Raw genomic sequence first — 25,739 nt, 5'->3', positions numbered from 1 at the left:
TCATCCCCCATAAAAAGAAAAGTCGTCTCCAGACGACTAACAAAATAGGAGACAACCCTCATACAACAAAACAAAAAATACTAGAGAGAAGGTGGTGCCCATGAAGAATGCTGCTGCCAATGCAACTCATAGCCCTGATCTATCCGGATGCGCAAATCCTTCTAAATCCATGTATTGACCTCTACGGCCTCCTTCAGAAGAAGTGACGCATCCATAGCCTATGTCTTCGTTAACTGCAATTCCTGTTCAGCTGCTTCCTTATCCGGCAATAGTGCAGCCCACTCAGCTGCCTGCTAGCTGGCCAAGACAGTCGCTATCTTCTCTCTAGCCTCCCTTTTGACTGCCTGAGATCTCTCAGCTACAATCCTTTCCACTGCCCTATCCGCCTCCGCACACCTGTGGGCATAATAAACCTCTTTATTCAATCCCAAGATCTCGTGTGCTAGCTTCTCCAATGGAGTGATGCACGATCCCAATTCTGGCTCAGTAGCCCAATCTGCCAACATCTCCGATGTCTCAATCGTTGGCCAACCCCTGTCTATAAAACAAGAATGAAATCGCCGAGGACAAACCCCACGAATGTACACCCGAATCAAATGCCACTCCCTCCACCAAGTCATAGCCTCTATTGCCACATTGTGTCCCTTCTTTAGCGCAACCTTCATAGCCCTGAGGTAGTCCCTGCACCTCTCCTCATCTGACTCGTAATCCTGCTTTGCCACACCCTCCATCATCCATTCCACATCACTATTCTCTTCCTCGTCTGCAGTGGCCATGCCCACATCGGGTGTGGCCTCCTCTGCTCTCAATGCATCCACGGCCTGTGGCACTCCCACCTCTTGAGGCTCTGCTACTGTAGCTAATACCCCTAGATGCCTGGGGGACTGAATGGACGGACCTACTTCAGCAGGGATGAGTCAGAACTGCTATCTCAGGAAAGCACTCACTCTATCCATCACCTCCGGCTATTCTGATTGTGCGGGCTCCATGCTCTCCTTCTGTTGTGTTGGCTAGGCTGACTGGGTTGTCTGTACCGGCTCAGCGTCTACTAACAAGGAGGACGAAATGGTGACATTGCATCACAGTCAATCGCATCCAAACGAACCTGGGGCTCAGGCTCCGACTCTGGCAACTCCACTCTCTGTGAGACTAGCTCCGCTGGTGCAACTAGAACAACATTCGCCACGGCCGTGGAGAAAGGAACACCTAGAGTGGTCGCCAATGCAACAACATCTGTCATCGATGGGACACCCTCATTGATGGGACACCCTCAGCTGCTGCCCGTGGGACATCTGCTACTGCCGGTGCGGTCATCACGACCAGTGCATGACACTAACCAAAAGGAGGAGTGTGTGAAGTGGGGGCGGACAAGTGCATCAAGGTTGACAACTGCAATGGGGTGAAAAATGTGGGCTCGCTATTTGCTGGTTCACTGCCAACTTCCGCGAAAGTACTCTCTTCCTCGTACTCAACTCTACTGCTCTCCGGAGTCTCCTCCCGTCCGCTATCAGTGTCCCCGTGAGCCTGCAATCCCGGAAATACCTTCTTTTGCCGCGCTACTGTCCCACACGTGTCCAAATGTCTCCAATAAAATATCAGAGGCTCTCCCTGTGCCAACTTTCCCCGAGGTAGCGCTTCAAAATCATCCATTGGTATTTGATTAACTGCTGCCTCCAGAAACAAACCAATTGCATAGTGCGGCATAAAGAAGGTGCGGTGCTGGAGTGTCATGAACTCCTCCATCCTGTCAGCAAGAACTATAGCCCAATCATACACCGTGCCATTCATGATGCCATTCATGAATACAATCTATGGCAATGCCATATCTGAAGCCTGAGTTGCCCCTGTCAACTTACTCTTGATGACATCCATAATGCACCTCTAGTGGCCTTCTCGAATAAGATCTCGCCGAAGCCCTCTGCATTTGGAGCCCTTTATTACTAACTCCATCTCCTCGAGTGTAAGATCGCGGCCTACCAATCGAATCCAATGTTCCTTTCGTTCCTTAGAGAGCTTGTGGTTCTTGATTTCCACCTTACCTCCAGGACCGGGGATGCCAAAAACCCTAGTGAAATCCCTAGGCTTAAAAGAAATCGTCATCGATGCTTTTTGTACAAAAATGTGTTGGTTCTGCTGTTCTGATTATATGCTTCTATCATAGTTTGCAAAATTGATTCAAACAATCGAATAGAAAAAACTGGAAGCTAGATGGCCCAATGCACTTATGCCTGTATCAAAATCTGCTTAATTAGGTCTGCGTCTGGAGTTTCCTGCCGCCATTTTTGGCACTCACTGCCATTGAGTCCCTCAAACTGAACCGTGAGATGAGTGAGTTCTACCCTGACTTTCTGTTTCTTACTGCTGGAAGCGGATGGCCTTGCAACTCAGATTCCAGAAGCTAAAACCCTGGCATTCTTCTCCATACTTGCCTTCAGTTGGTTCTTCCACTGCTTCCGTTTTCCTACCGATTCCATATACTAACAGTTTCTTTCCTCCTTTTATATTGTAGGGTTCTTCCGGTGGTTAATATGCCTCAAAAATGTCTCGGCTACATGCTTCTTTTCTGACGATTCCCTTTCACAACAAGGAAATGATATTGACTTCTCTGTGCTCTAATTACCCCTTCAGCTGAAAGTGCCAGAACCCGTCGAACTTACAACCACCTCTGCGAAAGATGAGCTGGAAGGAAGTCACGGCTACAAGAATGAAGTGCGAACTCAATAACAACCCACGGAAGGACAATCCGCATAACACTTCCCGCGAGGAAGAGAGGTGTGGATTAATCGTGCAAGTGAAGGTATTCCTATTCCTCCGGATGTAAGAGCACTAATGCAAGCAGCTGAGCTTGGCAATGAAGATGCCCTCCGCCTTGCTTTAGATAACCTGCATGGAAGCGTTAATGGCACTGCTCTTCATTCAGCTTGTCTTTTATGGCTACTTGCCTTCACAACGAAAGAGATGTCGTTGTCTGTGTAAAAGAAGGTAAAGCTGTGGCTAAGAAAATTGCACTCAACCACTGCATCCGCAGGAGAAGAGTTGTTTAGCCACAGAAAAGAGAAATACGGATCGTGGTTACAAAGGCAACCCGCAAAAACAAAAGGTTCCCTTGGAAGAAGAAACAAGGCCATGGAACAAGAGGTACTCGCGGAAAGAAAGGCCGCGGAAGACTACGACCATCCGCGGATGAACAAAGCCAACCACGAACAAACATAACACCTACAGAAGCTACCCCGCAGGGAATTCGAGAAAACTCGCGAGCTAAAGCCCACTGTGGGAGACTAACTCCGGGCCCACTTGTGGAACATTATTCACCGCAACACCTTGCCAACCATGGAAGACTATCTCCCTCCGCGGAACACTATCCACCCGCGAGCAGAATTAAATGCCCTGAATCTCTGTTACGCATCATTAAATGGTTCCTGATCTAGTCAAAATACTCTCAAATTAATTCAAAAACACCTAATCCATTCCAATCCTCTACACCTTAGCAATGGGTATGTATGTTAAAGCTCAAGCACGTATGGGAAACTGGATACAATGCCTCATCTCAGCTACAACAAATTTCATGAAATGCTGCCAAACTTAGTGAGATTTCTGTAATGAAGCTGAATATACACAAATTTATGCAAATGAACAAACCCCTAATACATTCATGACCCAAGCATTGTTAAATGCGAAAGGCGCTAGGCAATGGGGACCTCGGAAGGAATTTTCTTTTACTTTCCTGCCTCAACTAAACCTCCCATCCCCTCTTCGTTAAGCTGCAAGACGCCTTCTGTTTGCTTCCTCCTTTTTGCTATCCTTACATTGCACCTTCATAAAAAATTAAAAAAAATCTTTTTCCATTTTTTTTTTTGCGAAATTTTTCCTTTTCATTTTTTTTTTTTTTAACAACATACCTAGTTATCCCTCTAGACTTCGGTATTTTGCGACAGTAAGGAAGTTTGGACTTTGTCATTCTATGACGCCAAGGGTATGTTTCTCGCATGATACATCTTCAACTTTGACCCATTCACTGCCTGAGGCACTTCTTGCCCGTCCAAGGTCCACAATTTTATTGCTCCATTGTCACCTACCTCCGAGATCTAGTATGGCCCGACCCATCTAACTTTGAATTTGCCTAGTTTGACTTCGTTCCTTCCATCATATTTGAAGACCCACTGACCTGGTTGGAACCTGTTCAATTTCAGATGTTTATCGTGCCATGCCTTACGCCTATTTTGTCTTACCTCTGTCGCCCACTGCACCAATAATCGCTTTTCCTCAAGCTTGTTCAATTTATACAGTCGCTCCCTTAAGCTTTCCATGTCGCCTAACTTAATTTCCATTGCTATCCTCAAGCTCGTTGTCATCAATTCCGCTGGTACCACTGCTTCTTGTTCGAACATTAATTGGAACGATGTGTGCCCTGTTGTCACCTTACACACCATGCACAATTTTTCCTCCCAATCTTTATCTTCAACCGCGCAGGATTTGTAGATAATGGATACCAGAACTTTATTTGTAGCCTCGGCCTGTCCGTTTTCTCTCGGGTAGTACGGGTTCGATAGTGAATGATAAATCTTGAATTCGGAGATGAGCAGTCGAATAACATGGTTAACAAAGTGCCCACCCCTATCACTTGTTAAATGTAATAGAATTTTGTACTTGGTAATGATCTGATCGTAGATAAATCTTGCTGTGCTGATAGCTGAGTTATCCGATAGTGCGCATGCCTCCACCCACTTGGTTAGGTACTCTGTTGCAACAACAATGTATCGGCAGCGTCCAATCTTGCTTACCTTCAAAGGTCCAATGAAATCCAATCCCCATCATTCGAAGAGTTCCTGCACGTGCGAGGGGTTAAGCGGCATAAAGTCTCTCTTCAATGGCTTCCTAGCTCGTTGCAAGTGTCACAACCGACTACCCATTCCTGCGCATCATTATACACCATCGGCCACCACAGTCCTACCAGTAGTATCTTCCTCGTCGTGGTGTCAAGTCCCATATGTCCACCTATTGGTCCCTCATGCGCTTCCTTCAATACTTTCGGTATTTCCTCCTCCAAGACAAACCATCTAAGGATATGATCCAGTCCCATTTTGTACAGCAGTCCATTAATCAATAGAAACGAGCGGCTCTTTAATACCAATTTTCATCTTTCACTCTCTCGCATCTCCCTCGATGGCTGACCCATGGATAAGTATTCCCCAATACTAGTATACCATTTTGGTAGTACTGCAATTTGGAATAGCGGTGCATCAAGGAAGTCATCATTCACGCCTCCATCTGCTGGTTCACCTATTTTAATCCGCGACAAATGGTCCACACTGACATACTTCTTCCCGGCCCGTACAACGATTTTGAAGGTGAATTCTTGTAGCAAAAGGAGCCACCGAATTATCCTTCCCTAAATGACCAATTTATTCACCAAGTACAATAAAGCTTGATGGTCCACATAGAATACAAATGGTGTCGCCAACAAGTAGTGTCAGAATTTTTGTACTGTGTAAACCATGCCTAGTGCTTCCCATTCTGTTGTGTTGTAGCTCTGTTCGGCTTTTGATAGCAGTCGGTAGGCAAAGTATATCGGATGATCCAACCCGTAGCTGCCCGTCTGCGCCAAGGTTGTGCCAATCGCATAGTTGGATGCGTCAACATGAACATGGAATTCCTTATCCCAATCCGGATATGCTAAGATGGGTGTTGTAGCTAGTTGTACCTTCAGTGCTTCAAATGCCTCGTCATGTTCCTTCTCCCATCTAAATGATTCTCCTTTGCACATTAATCTGTCCAATGGATATGATACTTTGGCAAAAAATTTCATGAACCTTCTGTAATAACCTGTGTCCCAAGAAAGATTTTACCTCCATTACATTGGTGGACGGCTGCATTTCCAATATTACTTTGACCTTGTCCGAATCCATCTTTAATCCCTCTTTACAGAATATGTGTCCAAGCAACCTTCCCTGCGGAACCATAAACCTGCACTTCTTCAGATTCAAGGCTAATCGCGCCCGTCGGCATCTCTCCATACACTCGCCCAATTGTGTCAGGTGTTTGTCCTCAGCGCTGAATACCGACAAATCATCCAAGAATGCTTTGAAGTTTCCCACGAACATTTTGTCAAAGATATGCAGTATGATCCACTGGAATGTAACCTGCGCATTGCATAGGCCAAATGGCATCCGGTTATATGCGTACACCCCATTTTCTACGACAAATGTCATCTTCAGTTTGTTCTTTACTATTGAAATCTGATTTTACCCGGAGAACCCGTCCATAAAGGAATAGATTTTGTCCTACAACTTCTTCCAATATACTGTCTATAAATGGAATCGGGAAGGGATCCGTGATTGTGACTATATTCAGGCATTTGAAATCAACGCATATCTAGATTTGGGTGGTATCTTTCTTTAGTGAGATTACTATGGGTGACACCCATTCACTTGTCCACACCTTGAAAATAATACCGGCTTCCAGCATTTGGTTGATCTCCTCTGTAACCCATGTCGTATAGTTCTTATTCATCCTGTAGGGTCGCTTCTATACAGGTACTACTCCTTCGACCAGCACGATGCGGTGCACACACATCTCCAGAGGTACTCATTTCAAATCCTTGTATGTCCATGCGAATACATCCTTATATTCTAAGAATATCTTGAATGCCGCTGCTTCCAATACTGGATCCCAGTTATCTCCCACCAATATGTTTCTTGGTCCGGCTTCATCTCCCAAATTCATAGTTTGCAGTGTGGCTTCGTTGTATTTGATGGGCTCCTCCTCAATGAATGCATGGATGGGTGTCTCATCCAACAGCACATCCCATTCTTTTATTTCTCTAAACCCTCTTGGAAATTCATCTTCGTTGTGGCCTTCCTCTATTGACAGTACATTGCAGGTCTGGAACAGTTCATAGTCCTCTATCTACCAGTGGTAGAGACCATTGACAAAATCCAAATCGTCATCTGTTGATCCTCCTTCCAATCGCAAGACTCCCTCCTGATCTAGTTGCATACGTTGCCTTCCTTCATCTTCGTCTTCCGAATCTGATGACAGAGCTTCTTCCCCCACCATCTGGGTGTGCAAATCAATGACAAATTTCTTCCCTTTGCTTTCAAGTGATAAAGTGTTTCTCTTCCAGTTGTGTTTAACTCTGGCTTGAATAAGCCATCCACGGCCCAGAATGGCGTCGTATCCTTTTCTCTTCAGCAAGATCACGATAAAGTCAAACAGGAATGACTATGTGCCAATTGTCACCAGTTGTGCCATCAAGATGCCGAGAGGTTTTATGCCATGTTGGTCTACTATCAACAACTGGAATGTAGGTGGCCACAACATCAGTTGTCCTAGCCTCTTCTAGGTGTCCTTGGGTAAGACGTTCACGCCAGACCCTTCGTCGACAATTGTGTCCGTCAGCACACTTCTGAGAATCCCCATCTCGACAACTGTTGGATGTCGTCCGGATGCGAGGGGCGAGCAACATTGGGTCTTCTTCACCGGCAGCAATTTCCTTCCCTCTTCTTGGTTCTCCTAGTAACTTGGCAGTTGGTGGGATATTTGTGAGTGCGGACCGGAGCTGAGGCATCATGATCAACAGATCGTTGATTTTGACAAGTACCTCCATTTGTAGTATTTGTCGTACAATGTTCTACTTGGTGCAATTCCTTGGTGAGGTGCTCGTGGTGTCCAACTAAGATGTCTCCGCGTGTGTTGCTTTCTCGATTTCTTTCCGTACTTCTAGCCTCTTCTTTTCTTCTGTGGGGTCGGCATATAGCTTTGCTTGTTTTTGTGTGATTGCCAACACCTCCTCTTTGTTTGTCCCAACGGTGATCAAATTTACTCCAGACTTCGAGCACTTGGCATCTTCATGATCACTAGGTCCGCACCATCTGCATAATAATTTTGGTGTGTTTGTCGTTGTAAAAATCCCTGGCAAAATGGCCCCACAAATTACAGGCACGGCATTGAACAATCGGCCGTCCGTTCGCATCGTACTGAATTCGACTCTGGCATTGTTATTGTTATTGTTTGCATTGTTGTTGTTCTGCCCATGTCTATTATTTATGTATCCTCTGGACATGGCACCCTCCGTACTTGTGTTCCCGCTCCCTCCAGATGCGGAAGCCTCCTATGCCAAGAACACTTGTTGAGGTCTTCTGGTTTTCATGTTGAAAGGGCATTCTTTTGTGGAATGTCCCATGATCTGGCAAATGTTGCAGAACTGGTTCTTTGGACAAGAGCCCTTTGTGTGACCTTTTGCCTTACATTCCATGCACCAAAGCTCACTTCCCTTTGTCTCTTTCTGCATGTTCTTAAATTCCTTCATCATATGGATCATGTCCTTTTGGAGAGCTCGGATCTTTTTGCTGCTATTTTCCTCATCGTTGCTTTCTTCTTCCGATGATACATCATCATTTGACTTAGAGGAGCTACTCTTCTTCTTCTTTTTCATGTTTTTCTCACTTTTCAGGTTCAGTGCCCGATTGTACGCTTGAGTGTATGACAATGGCAGTACGATCTTCATTTTCTTTCGCAATTTCGGGTGTACACCTTCAATGAACCATCTTTTCTGTAATCCATCAACCGGCTTATTCTCCATTTTGTTGATCAAGTCCTTCAACTTCCTAGCGTTGACTCGGACTGTTTCATTTTTCCCTTGTTTTGTGTTGTATATTTCGGCTAGGATTTCATTTTCGCCGCGGAGTAGCTGAAATTTCGCAGCAAACTCCTTGAGGTCGTCCCAAGTGGTTAATTTCTAGGGATCTGCATTGACAAACCAATCAATTGCAACACCTCGTAGGGTGGCCAAAAACTATCGAACCCATTCGTTTGTATCTGTTATGCCATTTGCCCTCCAAATCGTTTCGCATGTCTTACAATGTCGGATTGGATCAGCCATACTATCGCCATCAAATTTTGGCATCTTCTCCTTTAGTCCCGCCATCACTACTGGATTTTGTGCATAGGCGTTGTTCAGTCCTGCAACATGGGCACTGTTCACTCCCACACCAACACTTTGCACTCCCACACCGTCGCTTTGCACTCCCACACCGGCAATCTGTAGTCCCACACTAGCGATCTGCACTCCCACATCGACGATCTACACTCCCACACCGGCGGTCTGTACTCCCACACCAGCGGTCTCAACAGCTGCAAACGTTGGTGAAGAAAGATCTTTTGAAGTTGTCCCTTGCGGAAGTGTATCCCGGACGAAGAGTTCACTCCACACTCGTGCTCCCTTGGCACTCCAAGCTGTGCGAGTCCATTCCCTTCTGTCTGGATTCTCTTTCCTTGGCGAATACAAGTTCAAAAATTCCTCTCTTGCTTCCTCCACCAATTCCACCCATTGGCGAGTCTCCTCCAACAACTCCTTAGCGCTACGGTGTCCGTCGGCAATCTTCTGGAACCTCCTACATTCGACTTGTTGTGCCAAGATTAAATTTTCTTGCGCAGTACATATTCCATCTTTTCCCTTTATCTTATTTCGATCCTTGTTAAGCTGATTTGGCATTAAGCTTCATTCCTCCCTCCTTCCAGATTCATAGGGCAACGGCACCAAATGTTTACCGCATAGATTAATTGATTAATGCACACCGATAAGGAACAAGAAAGACAACAGCAGTACTATGTTTATTATTCACATATGCCAAGAGATTACGTACAGAGCATAAGATAAGATGATTTACAATGATCTCAGACAGGGTATAAATACTTCCCGCCGAACCTTCCCGATGGCGTCCATCGGCTACATAACAATCCTAATCTACCCGTCAGCTACAAAATACAAAATCTCCAACGGTATAACCAAGTTAGCTACAAAATGCAAAATCTACCAACGACACTGATCTACTCCTACAAGCTAAAATTTGGGCAGCCACAAGGTAGGTTTCCCGATTGCCTTCCAAGTATCTTCCAATAGAACATTCACCTCGAAGCCTCCATCAATTATCATGTCTGAGAGTTTGTACCCCATAATTTCCATCTCTACCACTATTGGCGCTCTCCCTAGACCTATTGTACATAAGGTATTTTCTTCCTTTTCCCCTAAAGTTTCTTCTTTTTCTACCCCCTCTACTGCTTCTAGTTCCACTTATTCTACTGTTTCTAGTCCCCTTGGGGATCCTGCTCAGTTGGTCGCGTTCCTTGTGTCAATACGACTTGTAACTATGGTAGTGTATCCAATAATTCCCCAATGAAGACTGGAATGGTAGTTTCTAATACTTTCCTTATGATGTTAGGTACCCCCTTGCTCCTAGGGGTCTTGGCTGGCTTAGCTGTTGTTTCCCCTCTCAACTCATTTTGGATGTTCTGCTCTGCCTCCTCGAATCTTGCTTTTTCCACTGTCACCTCCGAGTATATGGCTTTCTTGGCTTGCATCCTTGTTATTGCAAGTACCTCCTTTTCTGATCCTTCAATATCCAGCATGTTCACACCTTTTTGCCTTGGCCAATTGGCATCCTCATGGTTGCTCGGCCCACACCATTTGCAGAGCATTCCTCCATTCTATCCCCCTCCCTTTTGACATTCTTGAGGAAAATGGCCCCATTCGTTGCATCTTCGGCATTGGATCATGGGTCGTCCTTGAGAATCATATTGGATTGCCTGTCGGCGTGTGTTCGTGTTGCTATTGTTATTACTACTATTGGCACTACCTCTTCGGTTATTCATGTACCCCCTGGTGAAGCTTCTGTATTATTGTTCTTTGGGGGAGTTGCTGGTGGTGTAGACTATTCTCCAGTAAACAGTATCTAGGCGTTCCTTGTTTTCAAGTTATAAGGGCAGCCTTTGATTGCATGACCCCCTATTTGGCAAATCTCGCAAAACATCTTACTTGAGCATGCTCCTTTGGTATGACCCTCTTTTTTGCAATCTGTACACCGTAGGTCTTTACCTTCCTTCTTCTCATCCTTAGTTCCGACTACTTCCTTCATTAGCCATTTGAGGTCCTTTCTCAAGGCTTGGATCATTTTCGACTCTTCCTCACTCTCCTCTGAACTTTCACTAGAGCTTCCATGCCGTCTCCTCTTAGAGGTTTTATTTTCACTTTCAATGTCCATGGCAAGCGTACAAGCATCTTCAAAAGTGGATGGTGGGACTATCTTCATTTTTTTTCTTAAGGATGGGGTGTGGCCTTCAATGGACCATATTTTCTTTAACCTGTCTGCAATGAGCTCCTTCAGTCGCCTGGTATAAGCCTTCATCGATTCCTTCTTGTCTTGCTTGGTGTTATAGATTTCTGTGACAATTTCATCATCATCTCTTAACAATTTGAATTCCTCCTCAAATGCTTCACGCAAGTTATCCCAAGTGTTCTTCTTGCTAGCACCCAAGTCTGCATACCAATCTATGGTGATCCCCCTTAATGTGGCAGGAAATGCCTTCAACCATTCATTACTATCATTCTCCCCGTTCGCTTGCCATATAGTTATACAGGTTTTGCAATGGCGAGCAAGGTCCTCTAATCCGTTCCCCGTAAATTTAGGCAATTTTTGTTTATCAACTACCATTTTCTTTCCTTGTTGTTGCCTTCCCAATGGAACCCCTCCTCCCGAGGGAACACCACCACCAGGTGGAACCCCACTTCTAGATCAGACACCACTTCCTAATGGAACACCCGCCGGATGAAACCCTACTTCCCTCTGGAACCCCCCTCTAGATGGAACACCACTTCCCAATGGAAGTTTACCTCCCGATGGAACACCACTTCCTGATGGGCTAGACACCTGACTCCTTATCTCCTCTTGAGGGAGTTCTTTCCGTTCAAGGGTTTCTGGTTTCCAGCACCCGAACTGCCTTTCTGGTGTGTCTGAAATAACCAAATTGGCTAATTCATCAGTAGTATGTTCAATCCACCCTTCTTGACTTTGATGGGAATCCCCTTGTGTTCTCTAGTTACGACGTCTCTCTTCTTGCTACTGGAGACGTAAGGTTCTTAGGGTGACTTCCTCCTCAGTTTCGTCCTATGGTGTTGTCCTCCGGTATTTATTTGGAATTAGGGGCATGAAGTAATTCAGTGCCTATCTCTCTATCTTGGCTTATTGGGTTCCTCTCCTTTGGGATTTCGCGCCCTCTCAGTAAATCGTTGAAGAACTTGTTGCCTTCTTCTTTCCCTCTCGATTTGTGCTCTTTTGTCCTCAATATATACGAGGTTCCTTCCCAAAAGCCGAGGAATCTTTCCTAGGAGATCATGCACCGTCGATGGCACGAAGGGTTCGTCGCATACTGTGCTCTTAGGCACCGTCCTCTCACGGGCTTCCCTTTGCACGTATTGCTCGATCGCAACCTCCCACGCTGTCACCAAGTCGCATGTCAACTGATCCTCCCTAGTTATTTCCTCCTCTCTGTCACTATTAGTAATTTGGATGTAAGGTATAAATGGTCTTCCCATTAGTCCATCCTGTCTAGCACAATACCTCCAGATCCGAACTTAGGCAACGGCGCCAAAAATGTAGAGACCAATTACTACTAGAAGTTACAGAATATCATACAACTATTACTGTCAAACTCACCAATATACCATCCCACAATGTTATCCTAATGGAGGCGAGGAACAATTTTATTTTATTAATATCACCAAAACATGAATGTACAATGTCCAAGTATCAATCTGCTTAGAAAAGGGTCGATTGGTTAGAAACCAACCGACACACTCCCCACTTCCTAACTACCTACTAACACAAGTATTAAATACTTAAATTACCGAATGCCAACTACCAACCAATTGCCGACTACAACAAAACTTAGAAAACTCCATACTGCCATCTCAGACATTGAAGACCTCACAACACAGGTGGACGGCAGCAAAGAGCAATTATCTGATTTACACAAACTTAAAGAGAAACAATCTGCCCTGAAGACTGAAATTGAACAATACCTAAAAACTTGGGCATCCATTTGCAATAACCCAAATTCCACCTCTCCGGGGTAGAAAAGCTAGTCCCAAACAAGCTACCAGATGAAAGGGTCAAACGTGCTTGTGAGTTAAACTTGAGGGTACACGGTCTCCCTCTTCCATCATCTGAACCTCTAATAGTAGGATACTCCTTTCTCAAGGACTAGCTAGATATCACTGACATCACACTTGATGTGCTTGGATTGGACATGACAACAAACTCTTCATTAGGTTCCTCTCACTAGTTGTCTATCTTCCGGTTCTTAGGGCAAAGAGGAAGCTCTTCCCTCTCTCCACCAAGATTTATCTTGATGAAGACCTTACTAGATCACAAGTGAAAGAACTTGAGCAAGCTTGGGCTCTTGCGGTGGTTGCCCATCAAGAGGGTAAATGGGCAATGATTAGAAACCTTAAGGTTGTGGTTTATGGCACTTTTCTTGCAAGTTGGGATCAGAGATTAGCCTCTAAGGCCAAACGACATGCACAGAGGCAATCGGGCATAGGTGAGGCTCTTATTGGTTCCTTGTGCCTCCACTCTCAAATGGAAATAGTACACTATGGTCCTTGCCTGGCTTACTTAGTGATGCTATCAGGTCAGCTGACCTCCTTTTGGTTACAAAGACGCACAAGAGTCCCATGAGCCCTCTCCCAAGGGTTATTGGCTATCAGTGGCTATCTTCTTTGAGGGATGAGGTCAAATGCTCTGGTGGGGTCAAGGGGTCCGGTGGGGTCGCCTGTTTAGTTAGAGATTGCCTTTTGAGCACTATTTTTGTGGTCCACTCTGACAACTCCACCAATTCGTGTGGATTTGTATTGATTAAATGATATCACTCCACAAAGACATCTACATCGATATTGTTATTTCTTGCTAGCATCTTCCTATTATGCAATCTACGGTATGGAGGGAGGAGACCCCCATGACGACCTTCTCAAACATATTATCAAATTTTCAGCTATGGGTGACATCATCATATTGGGAGATTTCAATGCACGGACTAGAGATCTTTAGACTCTCATCCATGACTATAGATCTGACCCTATGTGTATGACCGCTTCTGATCTGGGCACCATGGGTTTACAACACTTCTCCAAGGACTGTCAGGGACCCTTCACTCGGTATGGCCACCATCTTCTGCAACTATGTGAGTCCACTGATTTGGTGATCCTAAGTGTGCTTTCCTGCTTCCCTAACTCCAGCATAATACTTGTTGGCCTCACTGTGGCGGTGCAAGCATCATGGACTATGTTCTTTCTGGTGCCTCCATCATCTCCTCCATCTATTGCTTCACTATCTCTTACCTTCCCCTAGCCGATCATGCCCTCCTTAGCCTCACCCTTTGCACACCTCCTTTGCCTTTCCCTCCTCAACCTTCCCCCAATCCCTCTTGCCCCCCAACATTTGGCAATCTCTCTCCTCTCACCCACACCTCCTTTTGCTTCAAGAGTATGACTGTGACCTGTTTGTTCACCACCTTAGACGACTTCTCCACCAAGATCCCTTCACTGATTTTGGGGATGTTACCTACATGTTTGGGTCACTTGCGTCCGCTCTATGGGAGTCTACCCTTCTCTCTATCCCCCAACACACCTCCTCCCTCACCCGCTACCCTAAGTGCAAGAACTCCTGCCCCATGAACTAGTGATTTGACGCAGACTCCAAGTCCTTTCATCATTCGATTCGCTCAACTCTGTCCACTCCTCCCTCTTCCACTTAGTTGAGGCTCGCATATCATCACTTTCTTCGCCACAAGAAGCAAAAATTTTGCTTATTGTACTGTAGATCAATCTGTACCTCTCTCCTACAGTCCTCGAAGTTATTTTGGCGCACCATGTTCCCTTGGCATCCCCCTCTGCCCTCCACTCTCAAACAGAGCTCCCTCTCTTCTCACACTTCCATTCTCTACGATATCCTCAACCAACCCTGTCTTCATCTCACTCCCCCTCCCTGTTGTCACCTCTTCGCATACTCCACCATCAGTGAGGTAGTTAGACTCATGAACACCAGCAAGACACCACATGAGGAAGGGTTCCAGGCTGAGCTCTTTAAGCTTGGTATTTCAGATCTCAGCTCTTTTCTCACGGTGCTCTTCAATAGGATGGTTTGCACTAGCTTCCCCCAAACTCATGGTCACAACATATTATCTATATGATTCACAAGTCCGAGCCTGCCTTGAATCCTGGCAACTTGGACCATTATGGTTGGGCAAACCTTTGACAAACTATATGCCACCATGCTAAATACTACCTTATCCAAAGAGCTTGACCAAAGGCACTGTCGGGCTAGGGGTCAAGTCGGCTGTCACACAGATTTTCAAATCATGGATCACATTTTGACTTTATGGACCATTATTGAGGAGGCTCGACACCACTCTACGAAAGTCTACTGTTGCTTTGTAGACTTTTGCAAAGCCTTTGATCCTGTCCTTCGAGTGGCTCCATTTTAAAGGCTTAGGCCCATCAAGATTTATGAGATTCTCTTGCTGGCTATTATGGATTATATGAGATTGTTATTGGCAGATTCAAGACTTTTGAGGGATTTTTTGATCTTATCAAGAGCACCATTGGGGTGAAGCAAGGTTATCCTCTCTTCCCCACTCTTTTTCGTATCTACATTGATGAGCTTGAGCCCTTCCTCCGGGTTTTCTCACTCCCTAGCGATGGTTGCTATCTACACCAAGTCTTGATCTCCATTCTTTTATTTGATGACAATGTGGTTCTCCTAGCTTCTTCCCCCGAGGGGCTACAGAGACTTCTGGACGAGCTTGCCTCCTTCTGTGACTCATAGCAATTAGTGGTTAACCTTGGGAAGATTCGGGTTATGGTCTTCAATTGTTTGAAGACCTCGCATCTCCATTTTCAGTTTCAAGGTAGTGAGATCGAGATCACATCTTCATATACTTACCTGGGGGTCAGGTTCTCTGGGCCTCACTTCAATTTGAGACCAACTATGCAGCCTCAGGTTAGTAAGGGGCTTGGCTCCCCTGCTATGCTCGAGAGGCAATGTTTTCGCCACCATTTCCTGGACACTATGACCAAGATGTCCCTTTTGGACTCTCTCGTCAAACCGACTATCCCCTATGGCTCTGTTGTGTAGGGTCCCTCCCTCTTGGAGTTTGATGAGCCTTCTGTTAAGAGAGTTCAAACTCTTTCTTCGGCACATTCTCAGATGTCACCAATCTACACCCCACAATATCATTTTAGCAGAGTTTGGGGCTCAACCTTTCAGATAGGGGACTATTTTTATTTGATCTAGTTTCTTCACTAGCTTCAAAGCTTTATTGACTCTATTGAGGGTCGCCATAGATATTCCTACTTGGCCTACTTTTTGTCATGTCCCCTCCTTAGTTTGACTATCAAAGTCATAGGAGTTAGCATATCATAGGAGTCGCATAGGCTTGCAGTGTTGGACAGAGACTCACATAGCGGATTCAATGGCTGGACATGGCATTTCAGACAGTTTTGGGCCATTTTGGTGCAGTTCCTTGATTTTAGGATGTTTCCCAAAAATTTAGGAGAATGTGGCAGTTTTCAGATATGAGGTTTCTTGGGACCAATTCCTGGTTTCAGTTTCAGGGTGACAAGATGAGTTTTCTATCTTTTAGGAGCATCCCTAGATTTTAGGGAAGAGCCTGCCAGTTGACCTATTTTATCTGGCATCAGTCACAGACAGGTGAGAGGGTCAAATTCATGTGTGGTTGGTTATTTTGGGCTATTATAGGCTATATGGGAAATATTTTAATATATTTAAATATCTCCTAAGTTAGTGATTAAACAAATTAAAATAAGGCTATTTATATAGCCATTTCGGAGTAATAAGGGGATATTTGCTTCATTTGGTCAGGTATGCCTATGTGTTATAGCTCGTTGGAAAGGTCTCGAATTATTATACACAATTTTCACTATCCGGAGACTTTTTGATGCCGTGAGCTATTAAATTTTAATTAAGCAATGTTTTTCCTGTAACATGGACACCTTTATTTGAGAAAATGTTATTTTATTATATTTTATATAAAAGTGCAAGGTGTGAATTTCATTTAGGGTTCAATTTGCACTTGGGAGGAGTTATAAGGAGATGATGACCAAATTTTTGATCATCTTTTGACATTTGAAGCTTATAATATTTGGAATTGCTATGGGAGAGCGATTTTGTGGCTTGGGACAAAACACTTAAGTCTGGATTGTTGGGACACAAACCTCAACAAGTCTGTGGGTGATTGACTTATGAGATATTGGTAACAATGAGATCAAAGGAGCAATCGATTTCTTCCTAGACAGCTTTGCATTTGTGGGAGACCCATTTTCAGCTGGGTGGCCATATTTGTAGCTGAGACGTCAATATTTGAGGCAGCAGTCAACATTGGCAATCTTTCTATTTGAACACAAAAATCTAATTATTATTCCTAGTACAGTTTGAGACATTTCCAGATTGTTGTTGTTTATTATATGTAGTTCAGATTTGTTTGCTAGTTATCTTTTGTTTTTGCATATATCTTCAAAAATCCAAAAACAATTGAAAAACCAACAAGAAAAAAAAAATTCAGAATTGAGCAAAGTCTTCCATAGATGCCAAACGCTAACCAAACACTCAAATTGTGAAACAAACAGCAATTTCCAAAACCCTCGATATTGGGGATCTTTCACTTTTCTTTAGAGGGGATCGCGGGGTTTGATCCTGATGGCAAGTCTCGCTGCTGGTTCTTCCAGGCCTCTACCCTTTTTGGCTCGATTCGTATTGCGATGGACCGCCTTACCCCCTTCCAATTCTCGTTGGATGCCCCTACTTACCTAGTTCAGTCTCAAGTTCTCAACACAAGTTGAACGAGCATGTTAGACTCGACATCTACAGACAATGTATTCTAACGACTTGGAATAAACCTCCGAGGGGGCTCTGCTTGAGGATGGTCTTCTATGCCAAGCACTTCCTTGATAACTAGAACAGGGTCATTATATGCCCTTGGTATCTAACTTGTTAGTGGAATCATGCCCTTCGCATCTCCTTGGGATCTTTTAGAGTGGGCTCTCACCGGCTATGTGTACAGACGAACCACCAGATCAACAAAGAGCACAGGATCTATCACCTTTGCCCCCTTGTTGAGGTGCAGACTGAGACAAATTTATTTTTCGTTGCCCCGTCTACTATGAGGTCAAGGGGAGGTTCTATTGCTTGTTCAAGGAGTGCATATCCATTTCTTCATTCTTCAAATATACTAACCAGCAGTGTCTGGCACTTTATCTTTAGGAGAGATTATACTATTCAACTTCAGTCCCCATCAAGATAGACTCATGAGAAGCTTATCATCTCATTCTTTACACTCATGGCCCTTGCTCTGGGGACGAAGCGGTCTCTCTGTACTATTTCAAGTCACACCAAATCTATGAGACCCTGTAGTGGACACACTCAACAACGACGCCCTTCTTCTAGCTGTCTCCAGGGGCGGTGACCAACGACACCTTCTCGTCCTAGATCGTATCCTTCTATTCTAGACTAGTTCTCTTCTATGAGGAGTATTTAGCTCTTAACTTTTCTGTTCTTTTGCTTTCTTTCTTTTTTTGCGGGTGCTCTCCCTTGCTAGCGTTTTACCCTTTTGTATTGTTCTCAGTCCCTTAGACCCTGGTGGTCTCTAGTTGGACATTAATAAATTTATCTTACCTTTAATAAATTTATCTTACCTTATCTTATAGCATATAGAAATTACAAAGAAATACAAGCATATATATGTCCATTGATGACTATGCTATGTTAGTGTGAACTAGTGTACACCAATATCATGTTTATAGTATAATTATAAAATACTTTAATTATTTGGTATTTATTTCATAAGATTTTTATGGTTCTTTGAAATACAGTTTTACACAAGTAGATCAATCATAAGTCATAGATGAAATTATAGGCTGATAGCATCTAGAGATAGGAAAACAGAAGAGAATTTTTGGATTGTTTCTTTTTCTAGCATAATTTTCAAATGCTCTTATTGCTTTCTGACTACTGTTATATGAATTATATACATGCTAGAAACTGGAAATAGCTAGGGGAAATTATGGGGTGCTTTTATATTGTTGGAGAACCTTTGCATGTTTACAAAACATGCCATAGAACATTTATGAACCACAAATATCATAGTTAGTTTGTTGTCACACATAGCATTGTACTAGGTCACTACCCATGACTTGGCATGTGGATGTAACTCACATTTCTGATATGACCTTGCATATTTTGCATAGTTAATGCATGAGTTTGTGTCAATGATATATCTATGCACTTACATGGGTAATAAAAATTTTGTCCTATGTATTGGTAAAGTGGACAAAAAGCAAGTCCAATCCTCAAACCACTATATAGCATGAGTATGTAGGTCCCTCCAAGACATGGAGTCGCAAGGAATGTAAGAATCATTGGTCATAGGACAAAGGATTTTCAGGAAAATTTAGTCAGGGCTCTCTCTCTCTCTTGGTGCAGTTCAGCAAGCATTCCTCCTGATATTTGACATAACCCTGAGACTTCCTCGAATTATATTGTACAGCTTCTTTTACTTCCAGTTTAATCTGTGCTCTAAATCTCTAATATCCTGTCTATAAATGGTGCTTCTCAGTTATTTCTCTTTAAATAGAGAAGAGTTACCCCCAATATTTATGCATTTTTTTATATAGAAGACCAGCTAATCTAAAAGTATGATTGCTCTGGAAGCAAACCTTCTCATCATCAGAGTTGTCCGTGCAGTTGTATATCAAGATTAGGAAATTTTCTACTAATAATGTGAAACGAATTTCCAATCCGACTGTCTAGCTTCAAGTCAATGTACTTCAAACCTTATTTCATGAGTACTGATCCATAAGAACCAATTTCTCATGAGTGTGAATACAGCCCAATTGGTATGCATTGCATCTAGGTGATGCTCAAAGGGGGAAAGAACCAGGACATTGTAGGAGGCCAGTGATCCCAAATGAATGACATTAGAGCTACACTGAAGTTTTCTTGTAGAAGGGAATGACCTATACATCAGAAAAAATAATGATCTAGATAGAAATGAAGAGTAACAGAACATTCTACTCACATAGATTCCTACAAATGATATCATATGTATGTGTAAAGTCTTCCACAGTTTTTAATCTTGGGCTTGAAATTCTGGATAGCATCTTATGATTTATCGGATTTTTCATTCTCACAATGTGCGACTCCATTCAACAATGGAGAAAATAATGCATGGGGATTATAGATCAAATTATAAGATGGTAAAAATGAGTGTAATAATTTCATTAAATTTTCTAGTTGACCTAAATTTGGAAAAAAAAAAGGAAAGATGAGAAAAGGTTATGGTTTATTAATGACACTACAACTAGATATGTTTAAGGTTTTATTCTCTTTGGATTCAGCAGTTTTCATTTGAAATTCTGGAACTTCTCTAAATAATAAAACTTTTCAAAAGTGGGCTTTGGTAGAAAGTAGTGTACATTGGAGATGCTCCGCCTCCCCCCCCGCCCCCCCAATGCAGAGTACCTAGAACACAAACGCATCAGGGATGTGAGGATGATGTCACTAGCAGCATCACTCAAATCACCATCATCCATCAGAAATGCAGGTACATTCCTAGCCTCCCCGAAGAAGATAGGGGGACACAACAATGTCCCTCAACCCCTCAAAGGATGCCCAGGCATCCCCTTTCATAGCTGATGGATAAAGTGAAATTAAAGAAAAATTAAAAGTTTATTAATGACAACAACCTATGACTAGATATGTTTAAGGTTTTATTCTCTTTGGATTCAGCAGTTTTCATTTGAAATTGTGGAACTTCTCTAAATAATAGAACTTTTCAAAAGTGGGCTTTGGTAGAAAGTAGTGTACATTGGGGATGCTCCACACACCCCCCCCCCCAATGCAGGGTACCTAGAACACAAACGCATCGGGGATGTGGGGATGATGTCGCTAGCAGCGTCACTCAAATCACCATCATCCGTCAGAAACGCAGGGACGTTCCTAGCATCCCTAGAGAAGATAGGGGGACACAACAACGTCCCTCAACCACTCAAAGGATGCCCAAGCATCCCCTATAATAGTTGATGGATAAAGTGCAATAAAAAAAATTTAAAATATTTGTTTTATGGGTTTTATTCTTGCCCTAGAGGTATGTGGGGACCATCCCCTGTGTTATATTCCCTGCAAAACACTATTAAGCTTCATTTTAATACATTTTTTCCTTTCTAAGCATTTGCCACACCAGCAAGAAGAGTGAAGAATTGAGAAAAGGGTGATTGTAAGAGTGAAAAGTGTTATTGCAAGTCAAAGTTAAGTGACAGAGAAAGAAGAGGGAGATTCTTCACCTTGTTAAAGAGACATTTCAAGCAAAAGGTAGGGTTTGTAATTGATTTTTTGTTTTATTTTCTACTATTCAAACGAATGTTCATTGTTTTTAGTTTTAAATTTCTTGTTGTTTCATTTTGTTAAAGCTATTTCATTTCTAGATTGAAGTATATTCTCGGTGTTTCATTTTCTAAATTCTTGTTGTTTAATTTAGAATTCTAAACATTTAAAGTAGGGCATAGGCTGAAACCATGTATTTATTGACTTTTTTTTCACTTGGTGAAATGCAGTGTCAAAATGAGCTGCCGCAATCATAAAACAAGTAATGATAAGATGGAAATTTATTCTCATAGTGGCACTGGCAGCCAATCAGATTACGAACCGGAGCATGATGATGACACCAAGGAGGGAGGTGAGCATGAGCCAAATCCGTAAACTTGGTCCACCATCTACTAATTGCCCCTCCACACTATTGACAAACTATGCTAGGGCTACTTATGATCCTAAGTCTCCTCTCAAACAGTTTACAACAATGACAACAACCCCAACATCAGATGGTGCTAGACGGAAATGGAAATGAAACATTTGTGGTACAGATTTGGTAGTATCACTAGTGTGAATGCACACTTCCTCTATTAACTAGGAAAAGGTGTGGGAGCATGTGAACTTCTGAAGAAGCCTAAAAATCTGCATTATTAGAATTGAGTTCAACGAGCTTTGGCGTGTTCCAGATGACTAGGGAATTGCATTGCCTACTACCTTGTCCAACAGGCAACAAAATCAGAGTATTCAGCAGGTGCATGATCTGAAAATACAGGGTAGCCACATATCTCTACTCCTGGATCAAAGCAAAGAGCAACAACATTGTCAAGGGAAGCCTTAGCACCTTCATCCACTTATAGTGGCATGGTTGAAACACAGCAAAGCAAGGGAAAACACAAGGTGCAAACTGAAAGTAACCTCATAGCATATTTGTTTAATGTGCACATGAAGGAGAAGATAGAAGAATCCATCAGCAAATTATTTTTTTCCAATGGCATACCACTTAATGTAGCTCGATCTCCTTATTATAAGGAGATGATGCAAATGATGGGGAAGGGGGGAGGACCATCATCTATAACACTAGGTGAGCACAAATTGAGTACCACAATCTTGGATAAAGAGTATGCCAAGATCTATATGGCAATGGAAACCATGAGAGTATATTAGGAGTCTGGACACAGCATTATCATGGATGGGTGGACAAACATTAGGAACCATCTACTCATCACTACTGTAGTTACATGCTCTTGGGGCCCATTCTTTCATTTAAGTAATTGATTGTTCAGGGCATCGAAAGGATGCTGATTTTCAGTTTCACATCTTTCAGACAATTATTGAGGAGACTAGGCCACAAAATGTGGTCCAAGTAGTGACATATGCAACACTTGTGTGCAAAGATGCAAGGAGGCTTATTAAGCGAACATATAGACATATTTGTTGGACTTCATGTTGTGTGCGTGCCATGAACAATGCACTCAAGGATGTGGGGAAGATTGACTAAATTAAGGGTGTTAGTGTAAATAATTAATTACTATTTACACTTTACTTAAGTTTACTTAGGTTAATGCATTATTATATTAGTTGTCATGTAGACACCTAGGAGTATGCATTGTCATATGAGTTGTCTTGTTGACAACATGGGAGTTAGCAACTTATTTAAGCACATGGTCTCTACAACATCTCTTCACGAGATACACCCTATTATACTTATCCTCTCATTGTTGCACGTACATTCATGCACAATGGAGGATAATCCACTTTTGGTGGACGTATGCTTAGTTGTCATATTTATCACTTTGCTGACTCCTAGTCATTCTAGATGCCTTTATATACAGGCACTGCTAGTGTGTATTTACATCAGATATTCATTCTCATATTGTTATTATGATCATACATTATTAGTCCATATTGTGCTAAGTTCTTGAGCTTCTTGATCTTGGTGTCATTTTGCCCTAAGAGCAAATTCTTACAAAGGGAGTGGTCAAATGATGCTAGAGATGTGTAGATGTATATCTACAACCACCACACTTCACATGCACACTTCAGAAGCTTTGCAAAGGATATCTTGAAACTAGTTGAGACCATATATGCACCGTATTTCATTCTTTTGGAGAAAATCCTTGAGCTGCAGGAGTCACTGCAACTCAAGGTTATGACCAATGAGTGGAATCAGTTGGATGGGTCCGAGACAAAGAAGGGGAGGAGGGTGAAGGAGATAATGAAGAGTAATGTATTTTGGAGCGATGCAAAATACAATCTGTATCATCAACCCAATTTTTCAAGTCGTCAAATCTAGGGATGGGGATGCACCTAGCCTTGGAGAGGTGTACAAGTGCATTGATTCTATGCTTGGCTAGACAAGGACATTTGTGCGAGAGAAAGACCCCACTTAAGCATTCTACAATGAGCAAATTCAGCCTATTATTCAACGCAGATATGACAGCCTAAACATTCCGCTACATATGGTTGCTTATGCATTGAATCCGAAATAGTACATGCCTCAGCCTAGTAGAGTTACACCAATTAAGGATGATGAGGTGATTCATATCATGTTACTCATTATTATCATCTTTTTCGTATGCATCTTTTCCTAACTTCCATCTTCTATTTCCTAATAATTTTGATCTTTTATTTTTTTTATTTTTTCAGGTGAAGGGTTCTTTAGATGCATTGATAGGATGTATGACTCTAAAACTGTTGGAACGGTTTGCACCGAGTGGACCAAATTTTCTACTCTTGGGGGTTATATGGTTGCGGCAAAGGCAAACATAAAAACTATGGCACAGGAGAATCCGATTTTGTGGTGGATTTGTTATGGACCGAGATCAACGATCACCACACTAGTCATTGTTGTCTCAAATTTCTAGTTCTTCAACTTCTAAGAGGAACTAGTCTCATATAGCTTCATCCACTCTCTAAAGAGGAACTAAGTTTATCTCTGAGAGCAAAGAAGCTAGTGGTTGAACATATTGTCTTGCATATCACTAATCGCAAGACGTGTGTACAAGGAGAGTCCAGTAGCACAATAGGATGTAGAGCTAGAGGAACCATCACAGATTAATGAGGATGAGGATGCTTCAAATGCAAGGCTGGTTGGTGTTCCTTTTGGACTCTTGACTTTGGAGAGTCAAATAGTTACACCGATGACAAGTGTTCCGACCTCCTAAGGGATGATTAGAGGCCTCCTCCACTACATTTTGGGCCTTGGCATTTTGATTTTGTAGTTTGCACTTGTTTTGATATCATGCTATCCAATGTAATTATCTTTATGACTAGACACTCATACTTTTGATATCTATTATATGATAGAAATCTTCCGTTTGTTGATTCAACTATTTAGAATTTTATTGTTCAATGTTCAATGTTCAATGCTCAATGTTTAGTGTTCAAGTATTTACATCTTTACGTCTTATATTGTTATACATATTTTCATAACTAGCATTTCAAGCAAAGTAACAAGAATCGAAATCAGACTGGAATTGGCAAGGCTGAATCAAATCGTGAATCGGCCATGAATCGGAATCAAATTGCCCACGAATAGGCAAATTAAAAAAACCCTTGGAATTAGTGAGCAACTTATTTCATAAACCCTTTATTGCTGATCCAATTCATCGATTCACAAAAAATCGTTTGGCTTGAATCGAATCGTGTGAATCGCATGAATCGTCGTGATTCTTGGAACTATGATTTTAAGTACCACATTTATAGTATATACTATATAGTATTTAGTATTTAGTATATAGTATATATAACCAGAACCGAGGGAAAAAAGGTGTATTACTTCATCCAAAAGAAATGAGAACCATGACAAGGATATGTAAGGTGCTCCACAGTCAAAGTCTGCAGCTGCCAAGAGTTGAGAGTCATGTTTCCCTCTTGTAGTGCATGCTACTTGTTAGAACCTTCCACAGTGAGAACGACTAGAGCTTTCACCACAGAAAATCTAATGTCTTGGAAAGGGTTGGAAATCAGCTTGCTCTTAAATTACTTCTAAGATTCTGCAGCGGCATTCTCTTTCAGGACCCCAGAGTTGATGGCCTGGATTGTATGTCTGCAGCTATCATTAATGACTTCTATATTCTCCCGTCATTTGAAGACTATATGCAAGATTCATAAGAGAATTGTTTTCTTGAAGGGATTATGAAAGTGAAAGCACCTCAGCTGCTTGTTTTGATTATCACCTTGAAGATACCCTGAAGAATGGCCGGCAGATTTGGATGCTCTCTGTCTTTTAAAATTATATTTAAGATCCCGAAAGTTGGTGGTTTAAAAATATCAACTAGCTAAGTATTTATCAAGTACTCTGTATCTTAAAACCTTGGCAAGGAAAATAAACCTGCATAAAAATTGAACAATTTCTAATAAAGCTCAAAAATGAGAAGAGAGAACTGAGAAATGCATGCTAAGCATAGGTTGTTATGTTCAATTGCATGAGCACAAATTTTTAATGGTCCAATTCCAAGGAAACTAATTTAACATTGTTCATTTAAATGTGTTGAATCCAAGTTGCAAAATTAGTTATCTCAT

The 25,739-nt window shown here is 42.5% G+C and overlaps 1 protein-coding gene across 3 annotated transcripts in view; it reads right to left on the bottom strand.

The window, feature by feature from the left end:
* LOC149541765 (delta-1-pyrroline-5-carboxylate synthase-like) overlaps positions 1-25,739 on the bottom strand; it is a 214,169-nt gene that overhangs the window by 72,284 nt on the left and 116,146 nt on the right. The window lies entirely within an intron of this gene.

Source organism: Cupressus sempervirens, chromosome 8 (genome assembly GCF_028749045.1).
Source record: "Cupressus sempervirens isolate cs-2001-9-10 chromosome 8, ASM2874904v1, whole genome shotgun sequence".
Lineage (NCBI taxonomy): Eukaryota > Viridiplantae > Streptophyta > Pinopsida > Cupressales > Cupressaceae > Cupressus > Cupressus sempervirens.
This window is presented reverse-complemented; position numbering and strand designations above follow the sequence as displayed.